The sequence below is a fragment of the Coregonus lavaretus genome, assembly GCF_964263955.1.
Source record: "Coregonus lavaretus genome assembly, chromosome: 8".
Classification (NCBI taxonomy): Eukaryota; Metazoa; Chordata; class Actinopteri; order Salmoniformes; family Salmonidae; genus Coregonus; species Coregonus lavaretus.
The window spans coordinates 50944196-50959697 of NC_139995.1; the positions used below are offsets into that span (position 1 = coordinate 50944196).

The 15502-nt window shown below is 46.7% G+C and overlaps 1 pseudogene across 1 annotated transcript in view; it reads right to left on the reverse strand.

The window, feature by feature from the left end:
- Positions 1-15502, reverse strand: part of LOC311133511 (plexin-B1-like) — a 147738-nt pseudogene that overhangs the window by 104067 nt on the left and 28169 nt on the right. The gene's annotated exons all lie outside the window — the stretch shown is intronic.

Below are 15502 nucleotides of genomic sequence, written 5' to 3' on the forward strand. Positions count from 1 at the left end.
TAAAACACAATGGACAACCCTCCAGCACCCCAGCACCCTCCTGCTGACCACAAATAGGACTCTCTCTCTCTCTGTGTGTGTGTGTGTGTGTGTGTGTGTGTGTGTGTGTGTGTGTGGAGGTTTGGCGGGATGTTGGAAGCTTAAAGGAAAGAGGGGGGAATGCGCGCACACACACACACACAACTGTCAATTCACATGCAAGCACATGTAAACCTACCCACGCAGACACACACATACACAGTATGGACCTCAGTCACCACAGGGTTACTATAACCCCATGTAAACACAGATGAGCTCTCTGTCACGCTCTTCTCCTCCTGTTAACACTGATGGGCAGATCTAGATGGGGCATTGATCCACACCCACACACACACACACCCACACTACCCATGATGATACACCCTTACTATACACAGAAGGCACACACACAGCATACATCAACATTTGCTGCCCATTTTGCTGCTGTTACGCAGACATACTGCAAACACTAGGCCTACACACCACACACACACACACACACACACACACACACACACACACACACACACGACAATGAGTCCTACACCAGTGAAAGGGTTATTGGATAATCCCAAGAGAGTGAAGCTACCAGTTAAAGAGGAACAATAGACCCCTATTCACAGTAGCCCCATCCCAACTCTACTACTGGCCCTCATTATAGCCCCACCCCAACTCTACTACTGGCCCTCATTATAGCCCCACCCCAACTCTACTACTGGCCCTCATTGTAGCCCCACCCCAACTCTACTACTGGCCCTCATTGTAGCCCCACCCCAACTCTACTACTGGCCCTCATTGTAGCCCCACCCCAACTCTACTACTGGCCCTCATTGTAGCCCCACCCCAACTCTACTACTGGCCGTCATTATAGCTCCACCCCAACTCTACTACTGGCCCTCATTATAGCCCCACCCCAACTCTACTACTGGCCCTCATTATAGCCCCACCCCAACTCTACTACTGGCCCTCATTGTAGCCCCACCCCAACTCTACTACTGGCCCTCATTGTAGCCCCACCCCAACTCTACTACTGGCCCTCATTGTAGCCCCACCCCAACTCTACTACTGGCCCTCATTGTAGCCCCACCCCAACTCTACTACTGGCCCTCATTGTAGCCCCACCCCAACTCTACTACTGGCCCTCATTGTAGCCCCACCCCAACTCTACTACTGGCCCTCATTGTAGCCCCACCCCAACTCTACTACTGGCCCTCATTGTAGCCCCACCCCAACTCTACTACTGGCCCTCATTGTAGCCCCACCCCAACTCTACTACTGGCCCTCATTGTAGCCCCACCCCAACTCTACTACTGGCCCTCATTGTAGCCCCACCCCAACTCTACTACTGGCCCTCATTGTAGCCCCACCCCAACTCTACTACTGGCCCTCATTGTATCCCCACCCCAACTCTACTACTGGCCCTCATTGTAGCCCCACCCCAACTCTACTACTGGCCCTCATTGTAGCCCCACCCCAACTCTACTACTGGCCCTCATTGTAGCCCCACCCCAACTCTACCACTGGCCCTCATTGTAGCCCCACCCCAACTCTACCACTGGCCCTCATTGTAGCCACACCCCAACTCTACCACTGGCCCTCATTGTAGCCACACCCCAACTCTACCACTGGCCCTCATTGTAGCCACACCCCAACTCTACCACTGGCCCTCATTGTAGCCACACCCCAACTCTACTACTGGCCCTCATTGTAGCCCCACCCCAACTCTACTACTGGCCCTCATTGTAGCCCCACCCCAACTCTACTACTGGCCCTCATTGTAGCCCCACCCCAACTCTACAACTGGCCCTCATTGTAGCCCCACCCCAACTCTACTACTGGCCCTCATTGTAGCCCAACCCCAACTCTACTACTGGCCCTCATTGTAGCCCAACCCCAACTCTACTACTGGCCCTCATTGTAGCCCCACCCCAACTCTACTACTGGCCCTCATTGTAGCCCCACCCCAACTCTACTACTGGCCCTCATTGTAGCCCCACCCCAACTCTACTACTGGCCCTCATTGTAGCCACACCCCAACTCTACTACTGGCCCTCATTGTAGCCACACCCCAACTCTACTACTGGCCCTCATTGTAGCCCCACCCCAACTCTACTACTGGCCCTCATTGTAGCCCCACCCCAACTCTACTACTGGCCCTCATTGTAGCCCCACCCCAACTCTACTACTGGCCCTCATTGTAGCCCCACCCCAACTCTACTACTGGCCCTCATTGTAGCCCCACCCCAACTGTACTACTGGCCCTCATTGTAGCCACACCCCAACTCTACTACTGGCCCTCATTGTAGCCCCACCCCAACTCTACTACTGGCCCTCATTATAGCCCCACCCAAACTCTACTACTGGCCCTCATTATAGCCCCACCCCAACTCTACTACTGGCCCTCATTATAGCCCCACCCCAACTCTACTACTGGCCCTCATTATAGCCCCACCCCAACTCTACTACTGGCCCTCATTGTAGCCCCACCCAAACTCTATTACTGGCCCTCATTGTAGCCCCACCCCAACTCTACTACTGGCCCTCATTGTAGCCCCACCCCAACTCTACTACTGGCCCTCATTGTAGCCCCACCCCAACTCTACTACTGGCCCTCATTGTAGCCCCACCCCAACTCTACTACTGGCCCTCATTGTAGCCCCACCCCAACTGTACTACTGGCCCTCATTGTAGCCACACCCCAACTCTACTACTGGCCCTCATTGTAGCCCCACCCCAACTCTACTACTGGCCCTCATTATAGCCCCACCCCAACTCTACTACTGGCCCTCATTATAGCCCCACCCCAACTCTACTACTGGCCCTCATTATAGCCCCACCCCAACTCTACTACTGGCCCTCATTATAGCCCCACCCCAACTCTACTACTGGCCCTCATTGTAGCCCCACCCAAACTCTATTACTGGCCCTCATTGTAGCCCCACCCCAACTCTACTACTGGCCCTCATTGTAGCCCCACCCCAACTCTACTACTGGCCCTCATTGTAGCCCCACCCCAACTCTACTACTGGCCCTCATTATAGCCCCACCCCAACTATACTACTGGCCCTCATTGTAGCCCCACCCCAACTCTACTACTGGCCCTCATTGTAGCCCCACCCCAACTCTATTACTGGCCCTCATTGTAGCCCCACCCCAACTCTACTACTGGCCCTCATTGTAGCCCCACCCCAACTCTACTACTGACCCTCATTGTAGCCCCACCCCAACTCTACTACTGACCCTCATTATAGCCCCACCCCAACTCTACTACTGGCCCTCATTGTAGCCCCACCCCAACTCTACTACTGGCCCTCATTGTAGCCCCACCCCAACTCTACTACTGGCCCTCATTATAGCCCCACCCCAACTCTACTACTGGCCCTCATTGTAGCCCCACCCCAACTGTACTACTGGCCCTCATTTTAGCCACACCCCAACTCTACTACTGGCCCTCATTGTAGCCCCACCCCAACTCTACTACTGGCCCTCATTGTAGCCACACCCCAACTCTACTACTGGCCCTCATTATAGCCCCACCCCAACTCTACTACTGGCCCTCATTGTAGCCACACCCCAACTCTACTACTGGCCCTCATTGTAGCCACACCCCAACTCTACTACTGGCCCTCATTGTAGCCCCACCCCAACTCTACTACTGGCCCTCATTGTAGCCCCACCCCAACTCTACTACTGGCCCTCATTGTAGCCCCACCCCAACTCTACTACTGGCCCTCATTATAGCCCCACCCCAACTACTACTGGCCCTCATTATAGCCCCACCCCAACTCTACTACTGGCCCTCATTATAGCCCCACCCCAACTACTACTGGCCCTCATTATAGCCCCACCCCAACTCTACTACTGGCCCTCATTGCTTTGCCATGAATCTTTTAGATCTCATATGATTTTAGTTGTTGTTTGTACATTAAGCAATGTATTTTTTTATTAAATGTTTTACATTCTGCAATGTCTATTCACAATGTATTGTCAGTTAGCCTACATTAAGTGAGGTTTCCATTTTCTTCAATATCTTATAAGGGGTGTGTAGATCAGTCTGTCCATAGTGTTGAATTACCAGTGTGCATTGTATAGTTCTTTATTAGGCACAAAAGAACACAGACGCGCACACACGTTTTGCTAAGAGGGTCCCCTTCCCCATGCTCAGTGTGGAGTCATGATGGAGGATTGACAGCCTATATCCTCAGTCCACGCTCCCACACTGTTACCAGGAGTATAGGGCAGACAGCCCGCTAACTACTATTCACTACTCTGTCCTTCCTGGACATGCTATCTATCGGAATAACAATACACTATCCTACCTGGATATGCTATCTATCTAACTATACACTATCCTACCTGGACATGCTATCTATCTAACAATACACTATCCTACCTGGACATGCTATCTATCTATCTAACTATACACTATCCTACCTGGACATGCTATCTACAGTGAGGGAAACATTTATTTGATCCCCTGCTGATTTTGTACGTTTGCCCACTGACAAAGAAATTATCAGTCTATAATTTTAATGGTAGTTTTATTTGAACAGTGAGAGACAGAATAACAACAAAAACATCCAGAAAAACTCATGTCAAAAATGTTATAAATTGATATGCATTTTAATGAGGGAAATAAGTATTTGACCCCCTCTCAATCAGAAAGATTTCTGGCTCCCAGGTGTCTTTTATACAGGTAACAAACTGAGATTAGGAGCACACTCTTAAAGGGAGTGCTCCTAATCTCAGTTTGTTACCTGTATAAAAGACACCTGTCCACAGAAGCAATCAATCAATCAGATTCCAAACTCTCCACCATGGCCAAGTCCAAAGAGCTCTCCAGGGATGTCAGGGACAAGATTGTAGACCTACACAAGGCTGGAATGGGCTACAAGACCATCGCCAAGCAGCTTGGTGAGAAGGTGACAACAGTTGGTGCGATTATTCGGAAATGGAAGAAACACAAAAGAACTGTCAATCTCCCTCGGCCTGGGGCTCCATGCAAGATCTCACCTCGTGGAGTTGCAATGATCATGAGAACGGTGAGGAATCAGCCCAGAACTACACGGGAGGATCTTGTCAATGATCTCAAGGCAGCTTGGACCATAGTCACCAAGAAAACAATTGGTAACACACTATGCCGTGAAGGACTGAAATCCTGCAGAGCCCGCAAGGTCCCCCTGCTCAAGAAAGCACATATACAGGGACGTCTGAAGTTTGCCAATGAACATCTGAATGATTCAGAGGAGAACTGGGTGAAAGTGTTGTGGTCAGATGAGACCAAAATCGAGCTCTTTGGCATCAACTCATCTCGCCGTGTTTGAAGGAGGAGGAATGCTGCCTATGACCCCAAGAACACCATCCCCACCATCAAACATGGAGGTGGAAACATAATGCTTTGGGGGTGTTTTTCTGCTAAGGGGCAGGGCAACTTCACCGCATCAAAGGGACGATGGACGGGGCCATGTACCGTCAAATCTTGGGTGAGAACCTCCTTCCCTTAGCCAGGGCATTGAAAATGGGTCGTGGATGGGTATTCCAGCATGACAATGACCCAAAACACATGGCCAGGGCAACAAAGAAGTGACTCAAGAAGAAGCAGATTAAGGTCCTTGAGTGGCCTAGCCAGTCTCCAGACCTTAATCCCATAGAAAATCTGTGGAGGGAGCTGAAGGTTCGAGTTGCCAAACGTCAGGCTCGAAACCTTAATGACTTGGAGAAGATCTGCAAAGAGGAGTGGGACAAAATCCCTCCTGAGATGTGTGCAAACCTGGTGGCCAACTACAAGAAAATTCTGACCTCTGATTGCCAAGAAAGGTTTTGCCACCAAGTACTAAGTCATGTTTTGCAGAGGGGTCAAATACTGTACTTATTCCCTCATTAAAATGCAAATCAATTTATAACATTTTTGACATGTGTTTTTCTGGATTTTTTTGTTGTTATTCTGTTTCTCACTGTTCAAATAAACCTACCATTAAAATTATAGACTGATCATGTCTTTGTCAGTGGGCAAACGTACAAAATCAGCAGGGGATCAAATACCTTTTTCCCTCACTGTATCTATCTATACACTATCCTACCTGGACATGCTATCTATCTATCTAGCCATCTATACACTATTTAATTTAATTTATTTAACCTTTATTTAACCAGGTAGGCCAGTGGAGAACAAGTTCTAATTTACAACTGCGACCTGGCCAAGATAAAGCAAAGCAGTGCGGAAAAAACAACAACACAGTTACATATGGAATAAACAAAACGTACAGTCAATAACAATAGAAAATCTATATACAGTGTGTGCAAATGTAGTAAGTTATGGAGGTAAGGCAATAAATAGGCCATAGTGCAAAATAATTACAATTATAATTTAATATTAACACTAGAGTGATAGATGTGCAGAAGATGATGTGCAAATAGAGATACTGGGGTGCAAATGAGCAAAATAAATAACAATGTAAATAACAATATGGGGATAAGGTAGTTGGGTGGGCTAATTACAGATGGGCTGTGTACAGGTGCAGTGATCGGTAAGCTACTCTGACAACTGATGCTTAAAGATAGTGAAGGAGATAAGTGTCTCTAGCTTCAGAGATTTTTGCAGTTCGTTCCAGTCATTTGCAGCAGAGAACTGGAAGGAATGGCGACCAAAGGAGGTGTTTGCTTTGGGGATGACCAGTGAGATATACCTGCTGGAACGCATACTATGGGTGGGTGTTGCTATGGTGACCAATGAGCTAAAATAAGGCGGGGATTTGCCTAGAAGGGATTTATAGATGACCTGGAGTCAGTGGGTTTGGCGACGAATATGTAGTGGGGGCCAGCCAATGAGAGCGTACAGGTCACAATGGTGGGTAGTATATGGGGCTTTGGTGACAAAACAGATGGCACTGTGATAGACTACATCCAATTTGCTGAGTAGAGTGTTGGAAGCTATTTTGTAAATGACATCGCCGAAGTCAAGGATCGGTAGGATAGTCAGTTTTACGAGGGCATGTATAGCAGCATAAGTGAAGGAGGCTTTTTTGCTAAATAGATTTAACTTTGGATTGGAGATGCTTAATGTGAGTCTGGAAGGAGAGTTTACAGTCTAACCAGACACCTAGGTATTTGTAGTTGTCCACATATTCTAAGTTAGACCCGCAGAGAGTAGTGATTCTAGTCAGGCAGCCGGGTGCAAGCAGCGTTCGATTGACTCCTGAGTGGCGCAGTGGTCTAAGGGACTGCATCGCAGTGCTAACTGTGCCACTAGAGATCCTGGTTAGAATCCAGGCTCTGTCGCAGCCGGCCGCGACCGGGAGACTCATGGGCGGCGCACAATTGGCCCAGCGTCGTCCAGGGTAGGGGAGGGAATGGCCGGCAGGGATGTAGCTCAGTTGATAGAGCATGGCGTTTGCAACGCCAGGGTTGTGGGTTCAATTCCCACGGGGGGCCAGTATAAAAAAAAATATATATGTATTCACTAACTGTAAGTCGCTCTGGATAAGAGCGTCTGCTAAATGACTAAAATGTAAATGTAAAAAGAGCATGCATTTAGTTTTACTAGCGTTTAACAGCAGTTGGAGGCCACGGAAGGAGTGTTGTAATGCATTGAAGCTCGTTTGGAGGTTTGTTAACACAGTATCCAATGAAGGGCCAGATGTATACAAAATGGTGTCATCTGCGTAGAGGTGGATCTGAGAGTCACCAGCAGCAAGAGCGACATCATTGATATACACAGAGAATAGAGTCGGCCCGAGAATTGAACCCTGTGGCACCCACATAGAGACTGCCAGAGGTCCAGACAATAGGCCCTCCGATTTGACCTCTATCTGAGAAGTAGTTGGTGAACCAGGCGAGGCAGTCATTTGAGAAATGTCAATGAAGACGGCTGCACAGTACTGTCTTTTATCGATCGCGGTTATTATATCGTTTAGGACCTTGAGCGTGGCTGAGGTACACCCATAACCAGCTCAGAAACAAGATTGCATAGCGGAGAAGGTACGGTGGGATTCTAAATGGTCGGTGATCTGTTTGTTAACTTGGCTTTCAAATACTTTCGAATGGCAGGCCAGGATGGATATAGGTCTGTAACAGTTTGGATCTAGAGTGTCACCCCCTTTGAAGAGGGGGATGACCGTGGCAGCTTTCCAATCTCTGGGGATCTCAGACGATACGAAAGAGAGGTTGAACAGGCTGGTGATAGGGGTTGCGACAATTTCGGCAGCTAATTTTAGAAAGAAAGGGTCCAGATTGTCTAGCCCAGCTGATTTGTACCTGGACATGCTATCTATCGAACTATACACTATCCTACCTGGACATGCTATCTATCTAACTATACACTATCCTACCTGGACATGCTATCTATCTAACTATACACTATCCTACCTGGACATGCTATCTATCTAACTATACACTATCCTACCTGGACATGCTATCTATCTAACTATACACTATCCTACCTGGACATGCTATCTATCTAACTATACACTATCCTACCTGGACATGCTATCTATCTAACTATACACTATCCTACCTGGACATGCTATCTATCTAACTATACACTATCCTACCTGGACATGCTATCTATCTAACTATACACTATCCTACCTGGACATGCTATCTATCTAACTATACACTATCCTACCTGGACATGCTATCTATCTAACTATACACTATCCTACCTGGACATGCTATCTATCTAACTATACACTATCCTACCTGGACATGCTATCTATCTAACTATACACTATCCTACCTGGACATGCTATCTATCTAACTATACACTATCCTACCTGGACATGCTATCTATCTAACTATACACTATCCTACCTGGACATGCTATCTATCTAACTATACACTATCCTACCTGGACATGCTATCTATCTAACTATACACTATCCTACCTGGACATGCTATCTATCTAACTATACACTATCCTACCTGGACATGCTATCTATCTAACTATACACTATCCTACCTGGACATGCTATCTATCTAACTATACACTATCCTACCTGGACATGCTATCTATCTAACTATACACTATCCTACCTGGACATGCTATCTATCTAACTATACACTATCCTACCTGGACATGCTATCTATCTAACTATACACTATCCTACCTGGACATGCTATCTATACACTGTCCTCCCAGGCCATGCCACCATGAGAGGCTCATAGCTAAAGTAACCACTATGGACACATCACTATACTGCATATCATTCACACAAACATGCTAGAGTAGACTGTTGGTTTGTGTGTACATCATTTCTTAGAATCTTAGAAAGTCAATGACTATTAATGTGTTTATAAGAGCATTCAAAGGGATTTTGAGGAGGGTTCTATGAACAGTCCTTCTGGCGCTGGACAACGATGAAGAGAGACTACGTTCTTCTAAAGCAGACCCTTGGATCTTTGTGCATAAAAACAAAACAAAAAAAGAGTCTGGTAACAGATGCTGAGACTGATAATTACGCTCACAAAAAAAAGCCACCTTCTGCTCCTCCAATTCCCTAGCGTCTTCATTAATTTCTCTTTAGTGCGGTCCATCCTCGTTAGGAGAGCCTTGTTCAGCAGTCCTTGAGATACAATCAAAGACAGTAATCATAACAGAGCATCAACACACTGAAAACAGTCCGGATTCCTGACCAGCCATGACAAAACAATGTCTGCCCACCCAACCCCCTAAATCACCCTTGCCTTTATTCATCAGATGGAAACAACCCTCAGCATAACACAACGACAGCTACCTCACCTCTCATGCACACACACAAATTGGTGCCATTTTCACATATACTCTACATTCCCACAGCTGTGTTTACTGTAAGACAGTCCTCATATCACACAGGTGAGTGGCCCTATTCAAGGCTTCCTGAAGTCCTCATATCACACAGGTGAGTGGCCCTATTCAAGGCTTCCTGAAGTCCTCATATCACACAGGTGAGTGGCCCTATTCAAGGCTTCCTGAAGTCCTCATATCACACAGGTGAGTGGCCCTATTCAAGGCTTCCTGAAGTCCTCATATCACACAGGTGAGTGGCCCTATTCAAGGCTTCCTGAAGTCCTCATATCACACAGGTGAGTGGCCCTATTCAAGGCTTCCTGAAGTCCTCATATCACGCAGGTGAGTGGCCCTATTCAAGGCTTCCTGAAGTCCTCATATGACCCAGGTTGAGTGGCCCTAATCAAGGCTTCCTGAAGTCCTCATATGACCCAGGTTGAGTGGCCCTATTCAAGCCTTCCTGAAGTCCTCATATGACCCTCTCTAATTGGAGAGGCCTGTGAGGCTAGAGCATGGAGCAAGAGAGGAGGGGACAGGTCCCAATTTGTCAACTTGCATTAACTCCCCAGGAGACTAGCAGAGTGAGAGAGGGAGTGTCCAGGCTAAGCACCTGGGGACCATTTTTGTCCGGCCCATGTATGTTTAACTGTACCACTGTACCTCTGGGGATTCTCCAGTCAGTCGGAGACCACAGATCTTCTGCACCTTCTAGCTCTCCTTTTAGCTGCTTGGTCTCTCTCGATTGATTAGTTTCTCTCTATGACCGTCTGTCGCTTTGTCCTTATGTCCCTGTCTTCCATTGTCTTTTCACTGTCTACAACTGTCTTAATCTGCCCTCTTTCTCTCACTCCCTCTTTCCTGCTTCTCCCTCAGTCTTCCTCCTCATTTACTGTCCTCCGTCGTTCTCAGTGGTGAGGATGGATGGAGAGAAAGACTGGGTAATTAGAGAGGTGAAGGAGGGGAGAGACATATATACATACACATACATACATACACACACCTACAGTACCAGTCAAAGGTTTGGACACACCTACTCATTCAATGGTTTTTCTTTATTTTTTACTATTTTCTACATTGTAGAATAATAGTGAAGACATCACAACTATGAAATAACATATGGAATCATGTAGTAACCAAAAAATATATTTGATATTCTTCAAATAGCCACCCTTTGCCTTGATGACAGCTTTGCACATTCTTGGCATTCTCTCAACCAGCTTCACCTGGAATGGTTTTCCAATGGTCTTGAAGGAGTTCCCACATATGCTGAGCACTACAATGTAGAAAATAGTAGAAAATAAAGAAAAACCCTGGAATGAGTAGGTGTGTCCCAACTTTTGACTGGTACTGTATAGATTTTCTGAAGATCACAGAAAAATGCCCAATATCCTCACTCCGTCTTTATAAAAACTCTGCCTAACTGCAGAAAAACTAGGGAACATATGGTTGAGAAAAACAAAGTATTCAGGGAAATATATACGTTATTGATTCCTGTATATAGAAACATTCTAGTTTTCTTTTTAGACATTTAACGTTCATCATTTAATTTCCCATGGCGGACATTCCGGATAAATATTTTTTGTTCAACCAAACAGACTAGAAAGTCTTCACAGATCCGCACAGCCCAAAAACAACAAAGACCAACCCACCAACACACAAACAAATAAATAAAGGCGAACAAAACCACAGCGGTCGTTCTGCAAGGTCGGCATATTTTCCCATATTAATACATTTGAATAACAAAACCAACCACAATGCAGGCCGTGACCCAGTTGAGCTAGAAAGTTCCAAGTGCCAAGGCCTCGATCCAACCACCATTTTAGTATTTTTGGAGTAACATTTAACATAGCTTCCTACATAAGTCAGAAAGAAATGAATGGCTGAATGAACAGCTGAATAGCTTATGTAGTGTTAAACTACTAGATACTACCAGATAGACACTTAGAGTTCCCTTCAAAAGAGTGGTTGTGTAGACTGTGGCTATAGGCAGAAGTTGACCCTGCATACATTAATCCAAATCCTCAGAGACTGTACTGTCTAAAGTGGCTTTCACACTACACAATATTCGCCATGAATTTCATATTGGTACAATGTCCCATTCTTAGGAAGTCCAGGCCATCCCAAATGAATATCTGGGCAAAATATGAGTAATGTGAATATAAACACACACACACACACACGGTATATGGACACCCTTTCATAATTAGTGGAATCGGCTATTTCAGCGACGAGCTGTGCGTTCCGAGATGCAGTTCTGCACACCACTGTTGTACTTCTCCGTTATTTGCCTGTTTGTGGCCCGCCTGTTAGCTTGCACGATTCTTACCATTCTCCTTCGACCTCTCATCAATGAGCTATTTTCGCCCCCAGGACTGCCGCTGACTGGATGTTATTTTTTTGGTCGCACCATTCTCTGCAAACTCTAGACACTGTCATGCATCAAAAGTCCAGGAGGGTGGCCTTTTCTGAGATTCCGGATTCGACGTGCCTGTCACCGACGATCATGCCACACTCAGTCGCTTCGGTCACTCGTTTTGCCCATTCTAACGTTTAATCGAACAGTAACTGAATGCCTCGATGCCAGTCTGCCTGCTTTATATAGCAAGCCACGGCCACGTGACTCACTGTCTGTAGGAGCGATCCATTTTCATGAACGGGGTGGTGTACCTAATAAACTGGCCAGTGAGTGTATATAACATAACATATTACATTTAGCAGAAGCTTTTATCCAAAGCAACTTAGTCATGTGTGCATACATTTTCGTATATTAGGTGGCCCAAGCGGGAATCCGCAACCTTTGGTGCTGCAAGCGTTTTGCTCCACCAACTGAGCCACTATGGTCTAGCAACTGGCCACACAGAATGGTTCTACGAGAGCCGTTTCAGGGCTGGCCCAAACGTATGCACAGTTGCAAACCTGTCAAGGGATTGACCCACTAACATTTCAAAGCCCTTCTTTGACAGTGCAGGATATTTAAGTCCTCGGCATCAAAGGCGAGGAACCAATCTTACAACCACTACCCCTCCCATGTTCTGTACTTGAGCAACGGAGCATTAGATCCGAAAATGTTTTGATAAAGGGGGAAGTCTACTCTCCAACCCTGGAGCGTCTACAGTCGGCAATGTGAATGTCACAGAAACAGTCAAGTGGTGATTACGATTCCGGACTGAAGAGAGGGATGGATGGAGGTGACATTGGATGACAGGGAACGGAGGACGACCTCTGAAGGAGGAGTGCTTCCTGTTCCCTCTCCCTCCTCCTCTCTTTCTTGGGCCTGGCGAATGCATTACAGCCGGACATCGTTTGTGAGACGGAGATTAAAGGGACATGATTTGATTACTTCTGTCTGCTTGTTATGAATACTGCTCCGTCGTGAAGGAAAGTCAACTTACTCTACAAAGAGACTATGTAGATCGAGACTGCTGATTACATGACGGCCGTAAATTAACTCTTTCAGGTGTGAGTATGGTCATGCAGAAAGACATGGCTGAAGGCAAAGAAGAAAAAAACTATAACTTAGAGGCTAATTTCTTTATTCAAGGGTTTGTTGCAGAGACCTGAAGACAAGGGTTGTAGCGATACTAATGTCAGTGGAAGTGTGTGTATGCGCACGCGCGTACACAAGTGGTTTGGTATTTTAATAAAGTTCCTTTAGGCTTGGTTTCAAAACGGTCTGCCATGGTCAGCCTGGAGTTGAACAGGACTGCCAAACAAGGAACAAAGCTGCCATCATGGATCTTAGCATGGAATCAATAGACCTGACTGAAACCATACATGGTGAGTATATTGAGCAGATTGAGCTCCGCCTTACTTTGCATGTCATTTCCCTACCTCAAATCACAGGACACAGTTCAGAACAACACATTTCCACATCTGCTGTACTTTAGTAATATAATTGGTCTTATCTATTCTCTCTCGTGGTATAATTATTGCTGCTGACGGTTCCTAAAAGACCAATCCTAAAGTAAATTGTTCAATGGGTTTTGAATGACACCATTACATGGTCTGATGAGACTGTGGTTATAGTAGTATCTAGACCAGGTGTGTGATGTTCAGGGAGTCTCTCTCTGCTGGGGGTAAAGTTCAGGCAGGCAGCCGCACACACACCTCCCCTGCAGTGTGGCTGCTGGTTTCCTGTCTGCTCTGGCTGATCATTTCCCTGTAATATGGGCGTGTGTGATGAGCAGCTGGCTAAACATAGAGGCAGGGCACTGTTGTGTTGGGCTCCAGGAGAGCTACTGGACGTGGGGAGGAGGGGGAGGCCCCGACAGTCAACCAAAACACCACTCCCTTAATGAAATCACTGTGTGTGTGTGTGTATGTATAGTTACCATAACATCACTCCCCTCCCAGACAAATCCCATTGAAAACGTAGACAATAATAAGACACTACGGAGGCACACGCCCCAAGGCCACAGGAAGTACTGTTTAAAAAGGCTTGGCTGAGTGCTGCTGCAGCCATAGGGACCATGCTGAGAGTTAAGGGAACTAATGGAGCCAAAAAGGTTCCTCAGTGATAACCTGCGACAGCGAGCCACTGACAAATGTCTGCTTAACGTTTCCTCAAGGTTTTCTTCAGCGTTTCCGGAGCATTTGGCTAACCAGGCGACCAGAAAGACTAATAGTGGAAAAGGGTTTACTGAACCGAGAACAAAATGTTTTTATCATGGTGACACCTGTTGCCGTAGAATAGAGGGAGGGAGTCCAAAGGGTGCTGATGAAAAAAGGTTTGAACGGCCACAGTCGTTTCCCAAATGTTTCCTCAATGGTTGGCTTTTGTGGGGAACAAGTTGAATAATGGGGTTAGGACGGGCAATAAAAAAAATGGGAATAAAACGGATACGGTTGCTGTGATATAATGGTGGTTGCTTTGCCACAAGGGCCACGAGAAGAGGTTAGCGGAGGCGTAAACGGCTCTCACATACACACACACTACGACCCTCCAGGTTCCACCACAACAGCTTCCTCCCACCCACGCACCCACCCCCCGCCTTCAATCCTCCACCTCCACTTCCTCCCCCACTTTCACCCACCCGGCCAGCCTGGGAAGAAATAGTCCCTGATCCGATTCCACAATGTAATCAAAACACTGGGCTTTGTGGGAGCTAGTGCTCCGAGCTGGCAAAGTGGCAACTTGGACTGGGTGGAATCAAGGGGGGGATCAGGAGGCAAGTTTACATAACCAAGGTCAGTATGGGAGGAAGAAATCAAATAATCCTTGGCTGGGCCAGAAGAGGAGTAGGGGAGAAGGAAGGAGGGTTAACCAAAGGGAAGGAAAACAAACGAATAAAAGCTACTGTAGGAGGGCCCTTTGGTCCTCAAAGCGGCCAAATCCTCTGGTTTGGGGAGGTAATTGGGACCAGACTTCGACACTTTAAATAGCTGCTGAATGCGTTGGGATGCGGTCGTGGAAGTGGATTTGTCACCAGAGGGCAATAAACTCCAATCCCAGGTGCTGAGCTATTGTATAATTCAGATGAATTAGAGGAAATGTCTCGAAAGTCGAAACGGTTATTCCTGTTGCCACAACGGGCACTGCTCGGTTTATAATAAGACTTTGTACCAAAATAAACGGCCAAAATCTTCTTCTGGATGATCTGGGCAGGATGTCTGCTTACTCCTTTCTACATGTGTGACAGCGAACTTGCATATATAGTTTTTAAGACCATTGAAAATCATAAAAAAATAGAGAAACTGTGGAAGCGGCAACGACGTAATGTT